Raw genomic sequence first — 25542 nt, 5'->3', positions numbered from 1 at the left:
GAAAATGAGATTAATTTCTTAGGGATTCAAGTCGGAGTTTAAGTGGTATTATTTTGGTTTGGGACCTCACATTGTTTGTTAAACTTAATATTAAAACTTTTTTCTTAGGATATATATATATATATATATATATATATATATATATATATATATATATATATATATATATATATATATATATATATATATATAGGGACTTATTCTCTGATAATGTTTTTCTACGAATTGTCTTGATTATACATTATAACTATCTTGTGTTCTCATGGTTTTGGAATTAATGATGTTTTGTGTTATGAACTTTGTAAATCTAAAAATGAAATTTTTGAATCACATTTTTCAGATGTTACACTTCTAGGATGCTTTTAAGCCATTCAGCTTCTTCAGCAGCTTTGTCTAAAGCAACAAACTCTGCTTCAATTGTAGAACGAGTATTCACGGTTTGCTTAGATGATTTCCAATCTTTTCACCATTAATATATATATATATATATATATATATATATATATATATATATATATATATATATATATATATATATATATATATATATATATATATATATATATCACTGCCCAAGCACTAGCCCAATATCATACATTTAACCCAAGAAGCTTTATCTAATACTTTAAACCAACATGTTAAATAAATAAGCTAGATAAAGCCTTTTAAAGCATCTCAAGGTTTGTTCTGGAGGACAAGTCTCACATAATTGTTTTCTTACTAACAAAGGTCCAATCAATATATATATATATATATATATATATATATATATATATATATATATATATATATATACTATGTTGTTAGAAAAAGATTTAAATCTAGTAAAAAATACTTTATTCTTTGTTTATTTTCATTTGTTGTCATGTACTTGCAAAAATCACCAACAACAAAACCATGTTTACTTATTTTTTTTATCATTCAAGAAAAACGAGATAAAAATAAAGTACAATATCTTATTTGTGATTAAAGTCATAACATGTGATCATCGATTGGTTCAGTAATATGGTCCCTATAAAAAATTATAAATGTCAAGTATATAAGACATTTAATTATGATTTTTAAAAGTACATACTTGACACAAGAATTAAAACAACGTAGTTAATTAATTCTTATAAATAATGTGTTTGGGAGTTTTGTTTATAACTATTTTTTATATTATCAAAACGTGACAACTTTAAAAAAATCGAAATATATATTGTTTATAAACTCAATGCGGCGGTCCAAATTGATTTGGAATAGTAATACTTAGTTTAAGTTTGATACAACATGCTTATCTTATGATTTAGGATGAAAAACAACCGGACATAGGACAACATATAAAACATAGTTGTAAAAAATTTGATTATTCGGAGAAATGTAGATTATAAATATTTTACTTTTAATTGATTATTTGATTTTGTTAGTTCAACAAGTCATGCTAATCACTTTAAGAATATTAACTGAAAGTCCAAATCACCCACAAAACCTACGAGCCCTCGGACCGTCTATATTGGGCTCTAAAAAAAAACAGTTATTGGTTTTAAAGTCATCTAAGAAAACTGCTTCTAACTTTAGTTTGGTTCGGTTCGAAATCCATACCACATCAACCTTTTCTTTTAACAATTTTCTATGTTTTTTCAAAGTTCGTTGTTTATATTTGACTATGCGATCTACAATGCCATAACTAGTTAGACAAAATTTTGTTTTCAAAATTTTACCTTTTGTATTTTAGGTATAAAAATAAAAATATTAACATGGTTTTTAAAAAACCTATACAGTTTGAAAATCATATATTATTAAAAATTATGTTGTTTTAATTTTTTTTTTTCATCTTTGAACTTTTCATCTAGAAATAAGGATCTGTTGGACCATTTATGAATATATTAATCCATATGATAAACAATTTTTAAAACCCTAGCATAGTTGTTGACCAATGATTTTCGTTGTTGACTTCGGGATCGTCATCAAGTTTTTGATCACTTGATGTTCTCTTTAGCACTGGATTGGTCTCCCGCTCATAATGAATGTTGTCAAATTGTGATTCATCAAAGTCTACATGGGCTAATAATACGTTTTGCTTGGGTCAAAGCTTGTGATGATCAGTGGCGGAGCCAGACTCAAAGCAAAGGGGTATCCCAATTTTTTTTCGGGGTATCACCGCAACGGCTGAGCATGGGGCTGGTCGGGTCTATTTTGACCTAAAACCGAACCCAAAACCGACAACCTCGATTTTGAAACTTTTAAAACCGAACCGAACCCAACAAAGAATTTGTAAGGAGCAAGAATTGATCCTAAGACCTTTGTTTCAATAAGCCAACACATTAACCAGTAGACTAGCTGTTTGTTTGTGCTTATAACTGAAGGAATGTTTATATCTACAATACATAAACCGAAATTTTTCTAAAAAAATTACACTACCGAAATTTTTTTAAAGGGTATCCCGGGCTACCCCGAGATACCCCTTGGATCCGCCCCTGGTGATGCTTATGAACAAGTCTCGGCGTGATAAGGATTAGTTGTGGCGATTTGGGAGGAGTAAGTTTGCAAAAGAATCGGAAAAAAAAATATACAAACCTACGTAAAGTAAACTGTTTTTATTATATGTGCCAAACTTTCCTAACCAATTCGAAAATCGAGACTTTTGGAAGCTTTACGAGTAGTATGGAATAGTTTCAGACGTACATTGCAAAGAAAGTTTTGAAGATAAGTAGGAGGTTTGGGTTTGTATATTTTCAAAGGGTTGATGATCGGACCTTTCTAGTTCATAACTTGTGTATGTTATGAATCCACAAACCGTTGAGAATTGATGCATTCTATACACACTAGTTTGCGCAATGAAATAAAACGTTTAAACCATATGTGAACGTGCATCATAAAGACCTAGGTTTTGTTATTACAACAATCTACTCTAAAATTAGAAAGATACTAACCTCTTGACTTCTTGGTTTCTCAATTAAGATCTCGTGACATCCAATGACAATGACCCAAACGAGGAATCTCTCTAGTGGAATCACACCTAAAACACCAACAAACAAAAAGGAACTTTAGGAGAGAGGATACTTTATTTGAAAGTCACAATAATCCCGGGAGGGTTATTATTTTCATATATATATATATATATATATATATATATATATATATATATATATATATATATATATATATATATATAGGGAAAAGTTCAATAGAGAACCATAATTATTGGTTCTTCAAAGAACCAAATCTTTTTTTCAATTTCTAGAGCTTATTCTTTATCGAAAAAAAGTCTAAAAATATCTAAATCAATATATTAACATTGTGAATGTGAAAAATATTTTTCGGATTCACCGTGTGAATCCGGATTCACGTTGTGAATTTTCAAAGATTCACATTGTGAATTTGACGTAAAAAAAAAAATTGAATTTGATATCATTGGAAAAATGATAAAAAGTTATGAATTTCTGTATTTTTAGTTTTTTTTTTTATAAAAAATAAGTTGTAAAAGTTGAAAAAAAGATTGGTTCCTTGGTTCCTTGGTTAATTATGGTTCTCAATTGAACCTCACCCTATATATATATATATATATATATATATATATATATATATATATATATATACACACACACACTAGGTGTGAGACTCATGTATTTCATGAGTTCATTTAAAGGAAAATTTAAATATAAAATTCAAAATATTTGAAAAGTTTGAATTTAAAAGAAAAGTAAGAAAAATATTGAATTATAAAAATTAAAGTGTTTTTTTTTCTTTTCAATTTAAACAAATAATTTAGAAATAAATAAAGGAAATTAATGAAACTTTAATCTAGTAATTTTGAAATTAGAAGGAAAGTCCATTAATGAAATTGATATGCATTTATTATTAGATTTAAATAATATGTGGAATTTAATAAAATAGAAAAACCATAAAATGACATGTGAAATAAAAATTAATTTAAAATAACCATAAAATTACATGTGACAAAATGAATAAGAATATGACATGTGACAAAAAGATCTTTATTTATTAGGATATATATATATATATATATATATATATATATATATATATATATATATATATATATATATATATATATATATATATATATATATATATATATATATATATATATATATAGAGAGAGAGAGAGAGAGAGATAGAGATAGAGGGGGGGGGGAGGGGCGAAGTTGGATGAAAATCAAAAAGGCAAAGAGTGTTAGGGTTTGAACCCTAGAATCTTATTTATATTCTCCAGTTTAATTCACATTTCCAAGGATAATCCTTATTCTTATTCAAATCAGTCCATATCTTTTTATCCTTAGGATAAAATCGATCCCTTCAATATTCTGGAAGGTTTTAGAATATCTCAATTAATTACTAAATTCAACTCATTTAATTAATTAAACTATTTAATTAATTCCAAAATAATTTCCAATTAATTTATTAATTCATAATAAATTAATAACTTATTTTCTCTAAATTCCTTATTGCTTAATTGGATCATGAGGGCAACACAAAAAGACCATCCTATTATTAAAAATATTATCAATTGTAAATGACTTTAGACACTTAATCCAACACAACCATCATTTGTTTGTGTCAATTGCACAATTTACAAGGTAGGAAAAGAAACAACTTGAGAACCAAGAATCATCGATGAATCGGGATCAACAAAAGACACAACCATAACAATTAATAAGGGAAAATAACATGTCTTTTGTTAGAGTTTTGAATGAGAAAAGAAAACACAAGAGAAGGGAATTGGAAAAACTAACTCCTTGATTGTGGATGACTTATTAAATGTTACATATGCATCCTATGTAGTGTTAGGAAATGTAAGAGATGTTATCTTGATTCCTAACCTATACAAGGTATGTTAGAAAGAAGGATGTAACGTCCCAAAAATTACAAATAGATTTTTCATTTTCAAATAAGTAAACCGATTAAAACCTTTATCTTAGAAATAATTTAGTAACATTCGATTGATTGAAACCACACATTATCAAAGTAAATTTTACAAAACCACAGAAATAAACATCTTCGATGCGTGTGTACAGTCCCACCGAGCTCTTCTCACGAACGACTTGCAAAATGTTTAATCCACAACTGTAAGCATAAAGCTTAGTGATTTCTCCAATATACCACATATTCCATCATACATAAAATGCATCCACACAAATGTTCAGCTCTAGCGCCAAACATCCAAATCTCCTATCCATATAAATATAAGCCACAATTATACATAAAATAACGGGTCGGCGCCAACCCCATGTGAATGCTATGGGTCAAATCATAGTCTTACATCTTGCCATGGGCTACCCCCATGGTCTTTCCCTGTAATTTTATGGGCTACCTCCATGGTCTTATAAGCAAGTGTCATGGGCTACCCCCATGGTCATTCCCTTGCAATGCCATGAGCTACCCCCATGGTCTTACAAGCAAGTTCCATGGGCTACCCTCATGGTATTTACCTGCAATTCCATGGGATACCCCCATGGTCTTACAAACAAATGACACAGTCTACCCCTATGGTCTTTCCCTGCAATGCACAAAGTCACATGTAGTTAGTGATCAGATAGACAGTCGAACAGATGATCCACCCGAGAGCAAACAATCAGACAAGAACATCACAATCAGGAATTAGACCAAGAGTTCTCAGGCTATCCAACTTAGACCACATATAACCCAAGCTATCACTAAACACATATCAAATACTACTATATCCATATACTTAGCAACTAGCCTTTCCTAGTTACCTTGCCAATGACCGCTTCTCAATTAAGTCCTTTTTGGTCAACCATACACAATCCTGATAACTGGTCCTACCCAGTTACCCTATCCAAACATAACTCCTAACAGTACCACACGGTCAATAGGCATGACCCTACCAGTCTAGCATACCAGGACACTAAGTATCCTAAACTATAAATACATAAAAACGTAGTTATCATAGCCACTATTATACTTGTAATCTAACAGTACCTCTAACCTACCATGCAAAGGATATACCATGGGATACATCTTATAGTGAGAAACTCACCTTAACTGAAGGACTGAAGATGCACATCAACACTCTCACACCTTGCACATCTCAATCCCATGAGCGTTATCAAAAAGACAGGTCAATCCTCAATCAGCAACCCAAAACCTCCAAGTTTGACCCTAGCTCAAACTGGTCAAAAGTCAATGGTTAAAGGTCCACAAAGTCAACGCCATGTCGTGGGCCCTCTTTGGCCATGCCGTGGGAACGCAAGGTTAAAAGTCAACAAGCAAGTCATTGGCACATCGTGGGACCTCCTTGGCCACATTGTGGCAATGCCAGGACAAAATACGTAACGTCACAAAAATATAGACAAAATTTTTTTAATTTTGAATTAACTAAAACAATTATCCAAACATTATCATAACCATAGTAAATCCAAATGTATTATCTATATCATAAAACATCAGAGTAATCATAAGAATGCAGAATAATATAATGTGGGCACTGCAATCACCCCGAGCTCTTCCCTTTTGCACCAGAAGTACCTGAAATATAAACTGAAAACCGTAAGCATAAAGCTTAGTGAGTTTCCCCCAAGTACCACATACTATACATATCAAACATATAATGGGCCCCACCCGATGAGTGTAACGGGCCCCGCCCTAACTCACATAGCGGGCCCCGCCCACTGAGTATAACGGGCCTCGCCCTAACTTGCATAACGGGCCCCACCCACTAAGTATGACGGGCCTCGACCTAACTCGCATAACGGGCCCCGCCCACTGAGTGTAACGGGCCTCGCCCTAACTCACATAATGGGCCCAACCAACAATACAAACATACAAGTATAACAAGTAATAACGTTGTAACATCCAGATTCCCAGATATCTTATTTTAAGTATTTATATTGAATTTGGAGAGGGACTCGGCGAGTAGGCGCTCAGACTCGCCGAGTGGGATTGCGCATTTCTGGTCTGATTTAATGAGGGACTCGACGAGTCGATACGTGGACTCGGCGAGTCCGCGCTGTTAAGTGAAACCCTAATTCTCGGGGCCTGTGCCCTATTTAAAGGCCTTTATAGCCTCCATTGCGGCCATTTCACCCCTGAGAAACCCTAGAGAGAGAGAGAACGTTGGTGGTGCAAAAGGAAGGCTAAATCACCATTTCTTGTGTGTTTTAGCAAAGGGGAAGTAGTTTCCAACAAGAGGAGGTCAAGGGGGTTGTGGATCCAGAGTTTTCAAGTTTAGATCTACACTATTGAGGTATCAAATCGAACTTCCCTTCTGTTTTGGGTTAAGATCCATGATTTAGGGTTTTCTATAAACCTTTTTAGGCTTGAAAGGTTGAGTTTATGGTCCCTTGTTGGGTTAGACCTCAGATCTGGATCCATAGAGGTCCATATGACCTTTCCCATTCTGCTTTATGCTTGTTCATGGAGGATTGGAGACTAGGTTGCCATTTTTAGAGTTATTTCTCCATTTATGACTTGATGTGGGTTGCATGCACGTAAAGGTTGCACCTTTACGTGACCTTTGAGCACTTGAAGGCCAGATCTATAGTTTAGGGAAGCAGATCTGACCTCAGAAGGTCATTTGAGAGTGGTTATGGGAGCAAATCGCCGAGTCCATAAGTGGACTCGACGAGTCGAGTCGGGGTTGCCCCGCGATTCGAGACAGGTGTAACCCGTCGAGTGGAAGGATGACTCGATGAGCCAAGAGAGGCTGAAAGGATTCAGAGGACCCGCATGGACTCGCCGAGTCGCCCTTGTGCACTCGACGAGTCGGGTCAAAGTTTGACCGTTGACTTTCGTTTACTTTAGGGTTCTGGTCAAGACTGATTCAGGAGAGTTCAGGGAAGGGTAGCATGGCCTTCTACCCAACCTGTAGAGATGAGATCATGAGAGAATATTGATCGGGGATGTTATTTGAATAATAGGAGGAGGCTAGGTCGGGACGTTGAGCACGAGAGTTTATCCGACTTCATTGAGGTGAGTCTTCTCACTATACTGTACCTGGAAGGGTACCTATGTGTGACCGGAAGGTCCTGTGTGCTATGATGTATGTGCTATATGTGGTTATATGATATGTATGTGTTATGTATGTTATGTATGATAAGGATCGGAAGGTCAAGATGATATATATGTATATGTTATGTATGTTACGTATGGTAAGGACCGGAAGGTCAAGATGATATGGACCGGAAGGTCAAGAGGTTACGGACCGGAAGGTCGATACGGGTAGGACCGGAAGGTCTACCGGGATTCGGGATGGAAGTCCCCTGAGACATATGGATCGGAAGATCCTATAGAGTTATGGTGTGGAAAGGCGTATGTGTGGTATGTGGTATTTGGGGAACTCACTAAGCATTTATGCTTACAGTTGTTATGATATGTGTTTCAGGTACTAGCGAGGATCACGGGAAGGCGCCGACATGATCCGTATACACTTATAGAGTTTATGTTATTGAGATTCTGGGGACATGTTTTGTTATGACACAGTGAATACATTATGTTTTATGATTTTCGTGTGATTGAAAGTATGTTTTAAAAATGAAAAATTGTTTTGAAAAATTACGTCGTTACAAGTTGGTATCAGAGCCTTGGTTTGAGGGATTCAGGTGCATCTTCGGATGAATCTGAACTCAAACCGAGGAATTGAGAAAGTTTTCATAAGATAAACAATTTTTCTAAAAGAGTAAAAGATTTTGAGAAAGGCAGAACGAAGCAGTGTGTACGATCAGCCAGCGCCTGACGGTGATTTCCCAAAATACCCTTACATTATGTGTTATGAGATATGTTACGATATGATATGCATGCTAGAGTTGGCTAGGTATTCATATTAGGACTAGAGTGGCCTGATTTTGTGATGCCTTAGCCTAGGAAGGATTTTGCTGCTATGTGATGCTTGAGAGCGAGTAGGTAGCAGTGAGGAGCTGATGAGAGGTCTACCGAAGGGTAGCCTATGCCAGTAAGATATAGAGTACTTGTGATCTGGGAACCAAGGAGGAGGACTTAGGGTGAATACTGATGCGGTGTGGACGGTAGTATAGGGCCCGTACTACTGAAGACACCGGAGCAGTGCGCACTCTAAGTAAGAATCCTTTGGGTACTAAGGAACAAGTAGGGTTGAGTTATCGAGTGCGAGTATGCTCGAGCGAGTCTCTCATATTATTATGTTGCATTTCAGAGACATCATGGTTGGGACACGTCACAGACCTGAGCCGAGTGGCGTGAGTGACGAGGAGCTTCGTCAGATGATCCACGATGAGGTGGCGGCGGTGATCAAGGCTGAGATTCCGGAGATGTTTGGGTCTATCAAGACCACACTAATTGAGACTTTCGATGAGCGGTACGCTGCGGTGACTGAGGCTGATGCTGCTGTGGCTGCTGCCAGGCCTCAGGGAGGTGAGCCGTTGTTGTTTCGGGAGTTCAGCAACACGAAGCCACCAGAGTTTGATGGGACACAAGATCCGATCGCTGCGATGAGATGGATTTCTGACATCGAGGGATGCTTCTACACGTGTTCATGTCCGGAGCATCTGAGGGTACGGTTCGCGTTGAACCAGCTTCGCTTGGGAGCAAAGGATTGGTGGAAGTTCGTGACGGCGAGCTTCACTCTTGCAGAGATTTCAGCGGTGACCTGGGAGAGGTTCACCACCATGTTCAGAGACGAGTATGTTCCCCCAGTGGAGAGGGAACGGTTGATTCAGGAGTTCTTGACCCTCAAGCAGGGTACTGATTCGGTTACTGTGGTTACCACGAAGTTTCATGAGAGGGCGATGTTCTGCCCTGAGCAGGTGTCTACTGAGCAGGCACGCATGAGCCGGTATTTGGGCGTTTTGAGGAGGGATATCCAGGAGTTCGTGTCGAACTCGACTTACCGGACATTTGCTGAGCTTCAGGCAAATGCCCGGAAGAGGGAGATTGAGTTGGAGACTTAGGCCAGGGAGGAGGCCGGGTCTCACAGGATAGATCGGCGGCCGGCACAGTCTCAACCGGCAGCCAAGCGGGCCAAGTCTGCTGATACGAGATCTGGAGGCCAGAAGGGCCGCACTTGCGGAAAGTGCGGCAAGGGACATGATGGAGTCTGTCGATCGGGTGCTTGCTACAAATGTGGCAAGGAGGGGCATATCGCCAAGGATTGCCCCAAGGGATTTATGGTTTGCTTTCATTGCAACCAGACTGGCCATCGGAAGGCCGAGTGCCCGCAGCTACATCAGGGATGAGCACAGGGATCTGCACCTGCTGCTAGGGCTACCGAGGTTCGGCCAGCGAAGGCCGAGGCACCGAAGGCTCGTGGGAGAGCTTTCCAGTTGACAGCGGAGGAGGTCCGCACAACGCCCGATGTTGTGGCTGGTATGTATTCTTTATTTGTTTATGCTGAGTTGAGATATTGTGCTTATATGATGATATGCGTAGGTACTTTTCTTGTGAGTTCTGTACCTGCCTTAGTGTTATTTGACTCGGGTGTGAGTAGATCATTTGTGTCGATAGCGTTTAGTCGGCACATCAGTAGCAGACGAGAGGCGTTGAGTCGACCTCTGCGAGTTTCCATAGCTGACGAGCGAGCGGTGTATGCTACAGATGTGATACGAGGATGTGTACTCGAGATCTTCGGTGTTGAGTTCCCGATAGATCTGGTCCCGATAGCGCTGGGGGACATGTGTGTCATAGTGGGCATGGATTGGTTGAGCCGATTTGGGGCTGTTATAGACTGCGAGCGACAGTTGGTGACGATACGAGACCCTAGTGGGGGAGTACTTACGGTGTACGACGAGGGTACTCGTTCTGGGTCAGCGTTTTGTTCGGCTGCCAGAGCGAGACAGAGTTTACAGCAGGGCTGCAGCGGGTTTGTAGCCTATGTGATGGACACACGAGGGGCCGCTGAGGGGCCAAGTTCAGTGGATGACGTTCCGATAGTGCGTGAGTTCCCGAATGTTTTTCCCGAGGAGTTGCCGGGTATGCCTCCCGAGAGGCAGGTTGAGTTCCGCATGGATTTGGTTCTGGGGGCAGCGCCTATCGCCAAGGTGCCTTATCGCCTTGCGCCGCCAGAGATACAGGAGTTATCCTCGCAGCTTCAGGAGCTGCTGGGGAAGGGGTTTATTCGACCGAGTAGCTCGCCATGGGGAGCGCCGATCCTTTTTGTCAAGAAAAAGGATGGTTCACACCGGATGTGTATTGATTACCGGGAGTTGAACAAGTTGACGGTCAAGAACTGTTACCCATTACCGAGGATCGACGGTTTGTTCGATCAGTTGCAGGGAGTGTCTTGGTTCTCCAAGATTGATCTGAGGTCTGGATATCATCAGATGAGAGTACGTGATGAAGATATCCAGAAGACGGCGTTCAGGACTCGTTATGGGCATTACGAGTTCGTGGTGATGCCTTTCGGGATCACTAATGCACCAGCAGCGTTCATGGATCTCATGAACAGGGTGTGTAGACCGATGTTGGATCGTTCGGTGATCGTGTTCATCGACGATATACTGGTGTATTCGAGATCTAGAGAGCAGCATGAGGAGCATCTGAGAGAGATTCTCGGGGTATTGAGGACGGAGAGGCTTTATGCCAAATTCTCCAAGTGCGAGTTCTGGTTACGGGAGGTCCAGTTCTTGGGGCATCTCGTCAACCAGGATGGGATATTGGTCGATCCGGCCAAGATTGAGGCGGTTATGAGGTGGGAGGTGCCAAGATCACCCACCGAGATCAGGAGTTTTCTGGGATTTGCCGGCTACTATCGGAGATTTATCAGAGATTTCTCCAAGATCGCCGTGCCTCTCACCAGGTTGACCCGGAAGGGTGTTGCTTTTTCATGGGGTCCGGAGCAACAGACCTCGTTTGAGACACTTCGCCAGAGGTTATGCGAAGCTACTGTGTTAGCCCTCCCGGAAGGGATGGAGGATTTTGTGGTGTATTGTGACGCATCGATATCGGGGTTGGGTGCAGTGCTTATGCAGAGGGGGCATGTGATTGCGTATGCATCGAGGCAGCTGAAGCCTCATGAGACGAGGTATCCCACCCACGATCTGGATTTGGGGGCAGTGGTGTTATCCCTCAAGATCTGGCGTCACTATTTGTATGGGGTTCGGTGTACCATATACACGGACCACAAGAGCTCGAAGTATTTGATGGATCAGCCCAATCTGAATATGCGTCAGAGGAGATGGTTGGACGTGGTAAAGGATTACGATTGTGAGATCCTGTACCACCCGGGCAAAGCTAAAGTTGTAGCTGATGCGTTGAGCCGTAGGGCGGAGAGTGCCCCGATACAAGGCATTTGTATGCGACTGACAGTGATGACTCCGGTGTTGGACACCATTCGGGAGGCCCAGGCAGAGGTTGTGTTACCTGAGAACCGCAAGAAGGAGCGGGTGATCGGGCAAGTGTCCGAGTTTGTTACCGATAGTTGAGGGCTGATGACCTTTCAAGGTCGGATTTGGGTGCCGTATACAGGCGGGGCACGTACCATTTTGATGGAGGAGGCGCATAGATCGAGGTTCTCGATCCATCCCGGGGCCATGAAGATGTATTTGGACCTGAAGAAGGATTATTGGTGGCCCTGTATGAAGAGGGATGTCGCGTGGTTTGTCGAGAGGTGCTTGACCTGTCGCAAGGTTAAGGCCGAGCACCAGCGTCCGCATGGCAAGTTGCAGCCGCTTGAGGTTCCTCAGTGGAAGTGGGAACATATTTCTATGAATTTTATCACCAAATTGCCGAGGACCGCGAGGGGTGTCGATGCAATTTGGGTGATCGTCGACCGGCTGACGAAGAGCGCGCATTTTCTTGCTATCAGTGAGAGCTCTTCTGCTGAGATGTTGGCAGAGTTGTATGTGAGGGAGGTAGTATCGCGTCATGGAGTACCGATATCGATTGTGTCAGATCGGGATGTACGTTTCACTTCCAGGTTCTGGAAGAAGTTCTACGAGGAGTTGGGTACGAGGTTGCACTTCAGTACCGCCTACCACCCACAGACGGACGGGCAGAGTGAGCGGACGATTCAGACACTCGAGGACATGCTTCGAGCATGTGTGTTGGACTTCGGAGGAAGTTAGGACACGTACTTGCCATTGGCTGAGTTTTCCAACAACAACAGCCACCATTCTAGTATTGGCATGCCTCCCTTCGAGTTGTTGTATGGGAGGAGGTGTCGGACTCCCATTTGCTGGGGAGAGGTAGGACAGCGTGTGATGGGTAGCACTGAGATAGTGCTTCAGACGACAGAGCAGATACAGCAGGTTAGACAGAGGTTATTGACGGCTCAGAGTCGTCAGAAGAGTTATGCGGATAGGCGACGATCCGAGCTTGAGTTCCAGGCGGGAGACTTCGTACTCCTGAAAGTGTCTCCTTGGAAAGGAGTGATCCGATTCAAGAAGAGGGGCAAGCTGGGGCCCCGGTATATCGGTCCGTTCAGGGTGACCGCGAGGGTGGGCAAGGTAGCATATCGGTTGGAGCTACCTGCGGAGTTGAGCCAGATTCATCATACCTTCCACGTGTCTCAGTTGAGGAAGTGTATAGCCGACGAGTCGGCAGTGGTACCGCTGGAGGATATTCAGGTGGATGCGAGCCTGAATTATGCTGAGAGACCAATCGCGATCCGGGATCGGAAGATCAAGGTTTTGAGGAACAAGGAAGTGTCCCTGGTGCAGGTCCAGTGGCAACATCGGAAAGGGTCCGAGCTGACCTGGGAGCCGGAGTTGGAGATGCGGGAGCAGCATCCAGAGTTGTTTGCCGAGCAGGACTTTGAGGGCGAAGTTTGATTCTAGTGGGGGAGAATTGTAACATCCGGATTCCCAGGTATCTTATTTTAAGTATTTATATTGAATTTGGAGAGGGACTCGGCGAGTAGGCGCTCAGACTCGCCGAGTGGGATCGCGCATTTCTGGTCTGATTTAATAAGGGACTCGACGAGTCGATACATGGACTCGGCGAGTCCGCGCTGTTAAGTGAAACCCTAATTCTCGAGGCCTGTTCCCTATTTAAAGGCCTTTATAGCCTCCATTGCGGCCATTTCACCCCTGAGAAACCCTAGAGAGAGAGAGAGAGAGAACGTTGGTGGTGCAAGAGGAAGGCTAAATCACCATTTCTTGTGTGTTTTAGCAAAGGGGAAGTAGTTTCCAACAAGAGGAGGTCAAGGGGGCTGTGGATCCAGAGTTTTCAAGTTCAGATCTACACTATTGAGGTATCAAATCGAACTTCTCTTCTGTTTTGGGTTAAGATCCATGATTTAGGGTTTTCTATAAACCTTTTTAGGCTTGAAAGGTTGAGTTTATGGTCCCTTGCTGGGTTAGACCTCAGATTTGGATCCATAGAGGTCCAGAGGACCTTTCCCATTCTGCTTTACGCTTATTCATGGAGGATTGGAGACTAGGTTGCCATTTTTAGAGTTATTTCTCAATTTATGACTTGATGTGGGTTGCATGCACGTAAAGGTTGCACCTTTACGTGACCTTTGAGCACTTGAAGGCCAGATCTATAGTTTAGGGAAGCAGATCTGACCTCAGAAGGTCATTTGAGAGTGGTTATGGGAGCAACTCGCCGAGTCCATAAGTGGACTCGACGAGTCGAGTCGGGGTTGCCCCGCGATTCGAGACAGGTGTAACCCGTCGAGTGGAAGGATGACTCGACGAGCCAAGAGAGGCTGAAAGGATTCAGAGGACCCGCATGGACTCGCCGAGTCGCCCTTGTGCACTCGACGAGTCGGGTCAAAGTTTGACCGTTGACTTTCGTTTACTTTAGGGTTCTGGTCAAGACTGATTCAGGAGAGTTCAGGGAAGGGTAGAATGGCCTTCTACCCAACCTGTAGAGATGAGATCATGAGAGAATATTGATTGGGGATGTTATTTGAATAATAGGAGGAGGCTAGGTCGGGACATTGAGCACGAGAGTTTATCCGACTTCATTGAGGTGAGTCTTCTCACTATACTGTACCTGGAAGGGTACCTATGTGTGACCGGAAGGTCCTGTATGCTATGATGTATGTGCTATATGCGGTTATGTGATATGTATGTGTTATGTATGTTATGTATGATAAGGACCGGAAGGTCAAGATGATATATATGTATATGCTATGTATGTTACGTATGGTAAGGACCAGAAGGTCAAGATGATATGGACCAGAAGGTCAAGAGGTTACGGACCGGAAGGTCGATACGGGTAGGACCGGAAGGTCTACCGGGATTCGGGACGGAAGTCCCCTGAGACATATGGATCGGAAGATCCTACAGAGTTATGTCCTGGAAAGGCGTATGTGTGGTATGTGGTATTTGGGGAACTCACTAAGCATTTATGCTTACAGTTGTTATGATATGTGTTTCAGGTACTAGCGAGGATCACGGGAAGGCGCCAGCATGATCCGTATACACTTATAGAGTTTATGTTATTGAGATTCTGGGGACATGTTTTGTTATGACACAGTGAATACATTATGTTTTATGATTTTCGTGTGATTGAAAGTATGTTTTAAAAATGAAAAATTGTTTTGAAAAATTACGTCGTTACAAACGTACAAAATAACCATCGGGCCCGGCCCAGTAAGCATACAAGCACATACACATGAAAGAGTCACGCAGACATCTAGAATCCTAACATAACAAACCATGGGCCGACATTGGTGCCTTCGACCCGCTAAACATGGTGAGAAAACTCACCTCTAACTGCTGAACCACTCAGATAAAACTCTACCTGTTGGTCCGATAAATCCCCGTGCTATCATCATAATACAACATCTAATTAATACTGGATCTCGGCCCATAACCAATATTCTAAGATACTTAGCCCAAGCCTAGGGTAAAAGGCCATTTTTTCTTTCCTATTTTGGCCTAAAGCCAAGGCCCAACTTATTGCACAAAAGGCCCAAATCGTAAATGATCACCCAAAGCCCACATATGGCCCAATCTACCAAATTTGGCCCAAAGCCCATCATGGCCTAATCCAAAGGAACCCAAAGCACTAGCCAAAAGCCCAAATAAGAAGTCTAATGGCCCAACAGGGCCCAAATGGAGAAAACCCATCCTATGGCCCAAACCGAGAATGTAAGCCCAAAAGCCCATCTGTTGAGTACGCGGGGCGTACTCAGCTTTTACGCTTAGCGTACACCTTCTAGGGCTAGTACGCGCAACTAGATCTATTGTCCATTTCCTCTAGAGTAGATCAAAATCTCTCCTTAAATACAAAGGACTCAAAAGGATGCACAAATGTTCCATGAACTAGATCTAACATAGAAGAGCATAAAGGTGTAAGCTTTTTACCTCAAAAAGCTTGAAAAAGTGGAAGTGATCCTGAAAAGAGGATAACCCACCGAGGAGGGTTTGCGGTTTATGGGTTTTCGGCCATAAAGTGGCTGTTTTTGGCCAAGAATACAATCCGAGGAAAGGGTTCTCGGTGTGGAACTCTACCCGAGGACAAGGATTTCGGCCGAAAAGAGGATAACCCACCGAGGAGGGTTTGCGGTCCGAAGAGGTGTTTGCGGCCGAGAAAAAAAGGAACAGCTTCGCGTGTTTTCGGCCGAAAATGGGGTTTGCGGTCCGAAGGAGGTTTTCGGTGGGGCTAGATGCGAGGGTTCTCGGTTGAGTGGAAATAAGTCCCAAATTTTTGCAACACTTAAATAAAAGGAATTTCCATATATCAAGTTATTAATTTAGACTTAATAAATTGCAAATCAACAAATTTAACTTTTATTTAGCAACTTTGACTTTTGTTGACCTTGGTTGACTTTTGTTGACCTTTACAGATTTGAAACTAACGGGTTGTTACAATCTTCGTCGGTGCTAGTCGGTATGGTGCTTTTGCTATTGATGTTGTTCCTAGTAACAAGTCTATTAAAAATTCTATTTTTATATCAGGGTCAATCCAGGAATATCTTCAGGAAATACTTCTGGAAAGTCACACACCACCGATATTCTTTGCATCTCCTTCTTCTCCTTCTTCAAATCGATCACGTACACTAGATATGATTTATATCCTTTGGCTAAACACTTTCTAATTTTCATCGTCGAGATGATTCCAGAATTTACTCTATGTTTTTCCCTATACACCATAAATGGTTCTCTTCCAGGAGGGTTCACTCTCACCATCTTCTTCCTACATAGTATTTCAGCTTCGTTTGTACTAAGACAATCCATTCCTAATACTATGTCGAATCCATTTAAATCATTGGGCAATAATTCCTTGTGAAACTTATTCCCATTCAATTCAATGAAGATGTTCTTCATGCATTAGCTAATAGGTACAAACTTGCCACTAGCAAGTTCTACTATTAGAGTAATATCTAGTCTATCTACACGCAATGCTAGTATTCTACCTAATTTTTTCGAAGTAAAGGAGTAATTATGTAACATACTGTTTGAATTAGAGTAATTAAATAATAAACCCGGAACCCCAAGGTGTAAAATTATATTTTATATTATTTTAAATGGCCCTAAAATCCATAATATTGAGCGGGATGTTGGTTTTTGGGAGCCAAATGTTATAACTTGAATTATTCGGGGGTTAAAGTGGTATTTTCGGGACTTATCTTGTAAAGATTTTCAGAAATCAGGGGGTGTTTGGTAAGTATTGGACTTATTATGAAAGGATTTTGAAGACTGAGGGCTGTTGGGTAAATTACGGATTGGATTTGAAAGAGATTTCAGAAGTTAGGGTATAGGTGGTAAATTTTGGATTAAAACTGAAAACAATGTTGTGAGGAGGGACCGAAATTGTTATTATGGCAAAAGGTTGAAATGTGGCTGGCCTATATAACCCGTCACCCATGCCCTCCACAAACCCTAACCCTAATATTCTATAACAACTGCCATCCTCACAATGGACCACCTCCACCGCCGCCAACCTTATATCCCCCATCACTGGCTCCCGCCTAGTCGAGTCCGAGCACCGCCACTACAACCTCGCTGTCGGATAAGTCATGAACAGCTGAGGAAGCACCGTCGCACGTCGAGGATGAGCTGTAAACCGCCGATGCGAGGCCTTAAACGATCGGAGGCTATCGTCGTTGCCCGCCTCCGTGAAGAAGACGAAGACCGAGCGGACGCCCTCCTCTGTCGCTGCTGCTACTGTTGCTCGCTTCATTCTTTCTTCTCGCATCTTCGGTGCTTCACGTAGTCACGACCGTTGCCATCGTTGAGTTCTTCTCCTACTGCTCCGGTCGTCATCCGCCACCCCAATGAGGCTGTTTTGGTGTGTTTCAGCCTGTGTGTTGCAAGTATGTATGAGTATTTGGGTGTTGCATGGCCGGATTTCACGAGGATGCCACCACCACCACCGTGAGGTGGTGGCTGCCACCATGTGCCACCGCCGGCCGCCACCATGTGCCACCGCCGGCCACCACTAGGGTGGTTGTGTGTGTGTGTGTGTGTTTGTATTAGTTTGTGTGTGTGTTATTTGGGTTTTGCTTTGTAATATTGTAACCGATGCTAAAATAATAAAAGAAACTCGTAACCACCACTATGAGGTGGTGGCCGCCGCCGTGAGCCGCCGTTGACCACCACTACCCGAGGTGGTAGTGGGTGGTGCCTGCCTTATGAAACCCTAATGGGCCTTATGAGACCCTAGTGGGCCTAATGAAGCCCTAATTGATCTAAGGACTTAGTTTTGGGCCTATTGGGCTATGATTGGGTTGAAAATCCTAATTAGGGTTTAGAAAACCCTAATTTTGGAATTACTGGTTTGGACTTATCGGGACCCGCATTTTGGACCATTGGAGTGAAGATATGACTCAAGCCCGATTTCATTGTATGTTTGGACTTAATGGATTAAGTCCTTAATGGGTTAAGTAGGAACACTTAACCCTAACCGTCATTTTATGTGAAAAACCCTAATTGGGTTTTGGGTTCTTATTGGGCCATTTATTGGACTAAGCTACTATGGGCCTTCGTGGGCCAAATGGGAACATATTTATGGACTAAGGAAATTATTAGGATTTAGGATAAGGCCCGTTGGAAAGACGTGGGCCCAATTTGGAAAATTGAGCCATAAGTGGGCCATAATTGGGCCTTGATGATTATGAGATATTGGGCCATCAAAATGCCACGTGTTTGGACTGGACTAAATGGTTGGGGCTTAAGATAAGCCCATATATAGGTTTGGGCCCAATTTGGAAAATTGGGCCATATGTTGGGCCTTGGTTCATTGATTGGTTTTTGGGCCTTCAGAGTGTGTATTTGGACCTTGGTTTTGGACCAAGTTAGGTTAAGGGTAAAATAGTCTTTTTACACCAAGCATGGGCTTATGGTTACGTATTGAAACCTAATTATTAATTGGGTGTTGTTTTGACGTTGACAGTTCGGGAACCTGTCAACCAGCAGCTAGGGCTTTACCCGTAGGACTTCAGCAGTGCGAGGTGAGTCTCCTCACCATACCAATGGGTCGAAGGCACAAAGGTCGGCTCATTATGTATTATGTGCTATGCTAGCTGATTTTGTGCTATATGGTATGCTAATTGATTATGTGGAATGTGATATGCTAGTTGTCTTTGTGATACTTGCATGGAAGACCTCGGGGGGTTCCCGGGGCACCTAGGTGTAAGACCCTGGAGGGTTTCCATGACATTCTAGGTAAAGACCTCGGGGGGTTCCCGATGCACTAAGGTTTAAGACCTTGGAGGGTTTCCAGGGCGTCCTTAGTTAAGACCATGTGGGGGTTCCCATGGCATTGGGCTAAGACCATGTGGGGGTTCCCATGACACCCGATGTAAGACCCTAGAGGGTTTCCAGGGCATCCTTATATGTTTGCATGTTCAAAATTATATGTCTGTATGTATGGTTTGATTGGTACTTAGTTAAGACCATGTGGGGGTTCCCGTTGCATTGGGCTAAGACCCCGGAGGGTTTCCAGGGCACCCGGAGTAAGACCCTGGAGGGTTTCCAGGGCATCCCTGTATGTTATATGCATGGCTTGTGTAATTGATATGATTTATGTGATTATGTGTATAAGACCTTGGAGGGTTTCCATGTCATCTTTATATGTGTACATGCATGGTTATGCGATTGATATGGTTTATGTGATTATGTGGGGTATGTTCTGGGGAACTCACTAAGATTCGTGCTTACAATTTTGCTTATGGTTTCAGGTATCATCGTTTGGAAAGGAAGGGCTCAGCTTGATCGCAGTGCACACACCCGTGTTTTCCGCAATATATGATTTTGGGACAAATACCGATGAATGTTTTTAATTAATTATGTTTTTGGAATGTTTGGATTTAAAGATATATGCATTTTAACTGTATTAAAAATGAAATTTTTACCCTTGATTTTGGGTCGTTACAAATTAGCTCCAGAATCAAACAATATATTGGCATGCAACTCATTTACTAGAAAAGTACCTAAAGCTACATTTGATTCCTCTTTTTGCTGCTTCCAGAGTCATATGGAATGCTCTCGCCTTTGGCTTTGGTGACACATCTGACTTTGAAGCCTCCTTATTTTTAGGGCAATCCTTCTTATTATGCTCATCCTCTTCACAACTGTAGCACACTATCTTGTTGAACGTGAACTCATTGGAGTAGTGACCGGTTCTCCCACATGTGAAACAATTCACTTCATCACTGCATCTTACAGAGTGCTTCTTCTTACACTTCTCAAACCATTTTGCTTCACCACTTCCCCCAAACTTATTATTGTTGCGGCCACCCATCGAAATCAGCTCTTCTTGTTGGATCTTGAAGACCCCTCATACTTATTCTTCTCTCATGACTCCGTTCTTTCCAAGCCCTCCTCTCTTATTTGGGTCTCAACATTCTTTGCTGCCTAGATGGCGGCTTTCAAACTGGTTGTCAGCTTCACCATTGGACTAAAATCCGCTGGTAGTCCACTAGAAAACTTGTTGATCTCGGAGAGTTCAGTAGGAACCAAGTAAGGTACTAGCTTCATTTTCTCTGTAAAACTGACAGTATACTCGCTGACACTCATCTTGCCCTTTCTCAGATTTTGGAACTCGTTTTTGATCTCCAGAAGATCCTACTCAGAGCAGTACTCTCTTTTCAGTAGCACAAGGAATTCTTACCATGAAATCTTACTGGCTTCTCCTTTGGGTATGATATCAGCCAATAACTTCCACCAGCTTAATACCCCAGTCTTTAGTTGTTGGACTGCAAGGACAATCCTCTGCATGTTGCTAAAGTCACAGCTCTCAAATACCATCTCTATCTCGGAGATCCAATCCATGACCTCCATTGGTGTTGGGGTTCCAAAAAGAGTTGGTGGCTTTGATTCCATGAAATCCTTATACTTGAATCCACATCCATCTTCTCCTCTATTTGGTTGGTTCCTTCTAACCTTACGTGGCTCAACATGGCTAAAAGTCCAACTATACTTTTCTTTCTTAGACTGTTCTTCATTCAGATCAGGTTGCACAACAGGTGACGTGGGTTCATCCCTATTCTCTCGTAGGAGTCGTCTAGTCTCTTCCATTTTTTGGTCTAGCATGGCTTGCATTAACGCTTGAACTCTTGCCATCGTGATAGGTTCAGTTATTGGCATAACTCCAGGTGCACACTCGATTACATGCAGATCAAGCTTCTGATTCCTGTTACCATTTCCTAATCCACTCCGAGTTCTCACCATGACGATCTGTACACCAAAGCGACATTTAGTGTACCGAGACGAGAATATAAATAAGGAAGGTTTTATTTATGTTTGATGCATAATTCTCCTAATCACTCTGAAAAGTTTCATGCCAGTTCTAATACCTTAATTAAACGTTTAGAATCCTGAACACATAAAATTTCTAAATCTAGGTCGACAAGAGACCGTCGATTTATTCAAATAATAACATCCTAGGTAGGCAACCTAAAGCATGCTATAATACAAATCATTTAGCACATAAAAGCAATTTAGGCATATTTCCTAAAGTAATCTAGTGCTTGTGTCAATTTAAGTATATTACCTAAAATAAAGTAGACACACATCTCACGATCATCGCTTAGAATTCTAAGTTTAAGTCTACAGATCGTCTAAATTCCTAGTTTGCTTAAACTAATGCTCTAATACCAACTGTGACATCCCCATTTTTATAGCCAATTTAAAACTTTATTATTTAGGCTTTATTTATTTTAGAGTATAAAAATTAACGTGGAATTTGTTTCGAAAACATGATGATATCATTATCAAATCATTATGAGGAAATGTATTTCATTTATTTTTAAAATCATCAGATGTCATTGTCAATAAAGATACATAATCATAAACAAGTATTAATAGGCCTTACAACATCTTATTTTACTAATGGCCTACGAATTCCTCAAATTACTCATCATCTAAGTGACTTCGTACCGCTACCTGTGATACAAAGAAACTGAGTGGTTCAGGCTTGGGGGCCTGGTGAGCACATAGGCTTTTAAACCCACAATAATTAAGTTATTTAATTATATACTTCACATCAAATAATTTACCTGATTACTCATTCATGTTATCATCACATGTTAAAGTGGATGACCGCAAAGTCGGGCAACGCTTTGCTTTAGCACTTAGCCTTTCCTTTGAAGTGACCTAGGTTCAATTATCATTAAGTCTTAGTTTATCATTTCTTATGACTAATTATAGTCTAGATTCCTCAAAAATCCCAATGTCTACATCAATATATATCAAGTAAGGAACAACCAGGTAGGATCATATCGGAGGTAGGGTCCGTTTGATATATAAAGTATACTGGTTAGAAATCCTACTTTAAACACCTCACTAAATCCAGCCTAGACATCATCCCTGTAAGTAGATCAATCAATATAACGAATTGGAATCATTGATAAATCTTATTTATAGATTCATAATAACGACTATGAATATAAATATGAATTGCACTAAGATAAGGTTGAGTGTAATTTAACTTACAGAGATTTCCTATACAAAAGTTCAGAAATTGCACTGGCAGAACTCCGGCCTGCTAGCTACTAGATGTCGGGCTCTCAATGACCTCAGGGCTGCACTAAAATACCATAAACAATAAGAAAATTCATGCTAATGTGGAGAGATTCAAGAGAGATTTTTTAAAGAAGGTATGGAGAATTAATGGGCAACATGCAACATTTATAGGTCGAATTTTACCAAAGCACGACACACCCTGGTCATGTTATGCCGTTGAGGTGCTGACACGTGTCCTGTATGATGTGGTGTGACGTGGGCAGGGCTAGGTATGGCCAGAAACTTCAAAACCTCATATCTCGGCTATACGAACTCCCTTTTCGGTGTTCTTTATATCCACACATATGTATTTCCGAGTACTACAACTTTTATTTAGACACTGTCGGCTAATTCTTAGCCAATCTTAAATTTAACAGTCTACGAAGATTGCATTTTATAATGACCGTGTAAAATTCTTAATACAGACTCCATTTGTGACTGTTTTTATATCGTTGGTATCCTATTAACGAGATCTTGAACTCTCGTTTAGATTGTTTCGGCTAAAAACTGACCGATCTAAAATTCGATTGCTGTGCTAACACAACTGCACTGAAACTTCGAAAAATCATAACTTCCTCATATAAAGCCAAATTTAGATGTTCTCTATATGCTTCATCTTCATTTTACGATTTTAATACAGCTTTCATTTAGATTGCTTAGTCTAATATGCAACTTATCTAAAATTCACCTTTTACGACGCACTCTAGCGTATTTGTTTGAACATGAAATTTCGAATGATCAAGGTTATTAGGCCTAATTATTATTCTATTTAAGATGTGTATTTTATTCCTATTTTATTATATTGCTTTAAGCATGTATACTACATATAACAACACATAAAACAGATAATACTCAATAATTCTCTTTATTTACTTCATAAAAAGGTTAAAATTGTTGACCATTACAATTACATCATCTTATTTATGCCTAGAGAGAAAATGCGGGCATAACAAAACGAACCTCTAGTTTGCTAGACCCTACAATAATAGCTACCACGCCATCATCGACCGTCCTCCCTTCGAGATGCTTTATGGGAGGAAGTGTGGGACCCCGATATGCTGGGGTGAGGTTGGACAGAGGGTCATGAGGAGTATTGAAGTGGTACTCAAGATGACAGAGAAGATCCATCAGGTCCAAAGTAGACTCCAGACGGCCCAGAGTCGGCCGAAGAGCTACACCGACAGACGCCGATCAGACCTAGAGTTTCAGGTAGGGGATATGGTCCTCCTGAAGGTGTCACCTTGGAAAGGTGTCATCTAGTTCAGGAAGTGGGGCAAGTTGGGCCCCAGATACATTGGTTCGTTCACGGTATTGGCTTGGGTGGGCCGGGTTGCATATCGACTGGATCTGCCAGCCGAGCTTAGTCAGATCCACAATACTTTTCATGTCTCCCAGTTGCGGAAGTGCTTAGTGGATGAATCCGTAGTGGTGCCTTTAGAGGATATTCAGGTGGATGACAGCTTGAACTACATCGAGAGACCAGTAGCCATTCTCGATAGGAAGGCGAAGGATCTGAGGAATAATTGAGTAGAGTTGGTGAAGGAGCAGTGGCAACACCGCAAGGGCTCATAATGGATGTGGGAGCCGGAGGATGAGATGAGGGACCACTACCCAGAGCTATTTTCAGACGTAGCAGACTTCGAGGACGAAGTCTGAGATAAGTGGGGGCGATTTGTAACGCCTGGTTTCTGGTATGTATTTAAAGTCAGAATTTATTCATTTTTGTATAGAAACTCGACGAGTTGGAGGCCCTAAACTCGTCGAGTAGAGATGGATTGGGACGTGTCTTAAGCAGTCTACTCGACGAGTTGAGAAGCCTCAACTTGACGAGTAGGTTGGCAGAATGAAACCCTAATTTTCAGGGTTTTACACCCTATTTAAACACCTTAACCCCCATAAGCTGGCCTCATTTACAGCCTCCATTGTCCCAAACCCTAGCCACGAAACCCTAATTCACTTTTGAGAGTTCTGAGCCAATTTTGTGCATTCTTTGTGACTTTTGAAGAAGAAGATAGTTGAAGAAGGAGCAAGGACGTGTAGGAGGAGAGTATATCCAGAAGTTGGGCTTCATTTCTGGTTCATCTGAGGTATAAAGCTCCTACCTTGCCTATAGTATGCTTAGATATAGTTTTAGGATGTTTTCTCCATGTTTTGGTACAAGAATGTTGGTATTTGGGATTTGGACATTCCATGTGGGCAAACCCTTCAGATCTAGGGTCTTTAGGGGACTTCATGGCATAAAGGTGCCAACTTTATGGCCATGGAAGTCCCATGCAACTTGTGGACCATCTTTTTGGTCTTTTGAGCCAAGTAGACCATGCATGCAAGTAAAGATAGGAACTTTATGTGACCAAACTGTCCCTAGAGTCCAGATCTATGACCCCTTGGCTTATCTTGAAGTTTTGATGGCTTTTGGAGTTGAATCTAAGCCATTTTGAGTTAGGGTTAGAGCTCATTCCTTCTAGGATATGTCTTAATGGGTAAATTTGGAAACTTTACCCTCCTAGATGTGTATTCAACCCAGATTTGGAATATGGGACTTAGATTCAAAGAATAATGGCTTAATACATTAAGAGAGCTTAACAGACTGAAGAACTCAACGAGTTCATAGAGGAACTCAACGAGTTGGGTCGAAGTGTCCCGATTTAGTAAAAGGAAGGACTCGTCGAGTTTAAGGACGGATTCGACGAGTTGATTTGGAAAGTCCTGA

This window comes from Lactuca virosa, chromosome 2 (genome assembly GCF_052849685.1).
Source record: "Lactuca virosa cultivar CGN04683 chromosome 2, Lactuca_virosa_CGN04683_v6, whole genome shotgun sequence".
Classification (NCBI taxonomy): domain Eukaryota; kingdom Viridiplantae; phylum Streptophyta; class Magnoliopsida; order Asterales; family Asteraceae; genus Lactuca; species Lactuca virosa.
The sequence above is the reverse complement of the archived record's forward strand: the minus strand, read 5'-3'. Positions refer to the sequence as shown.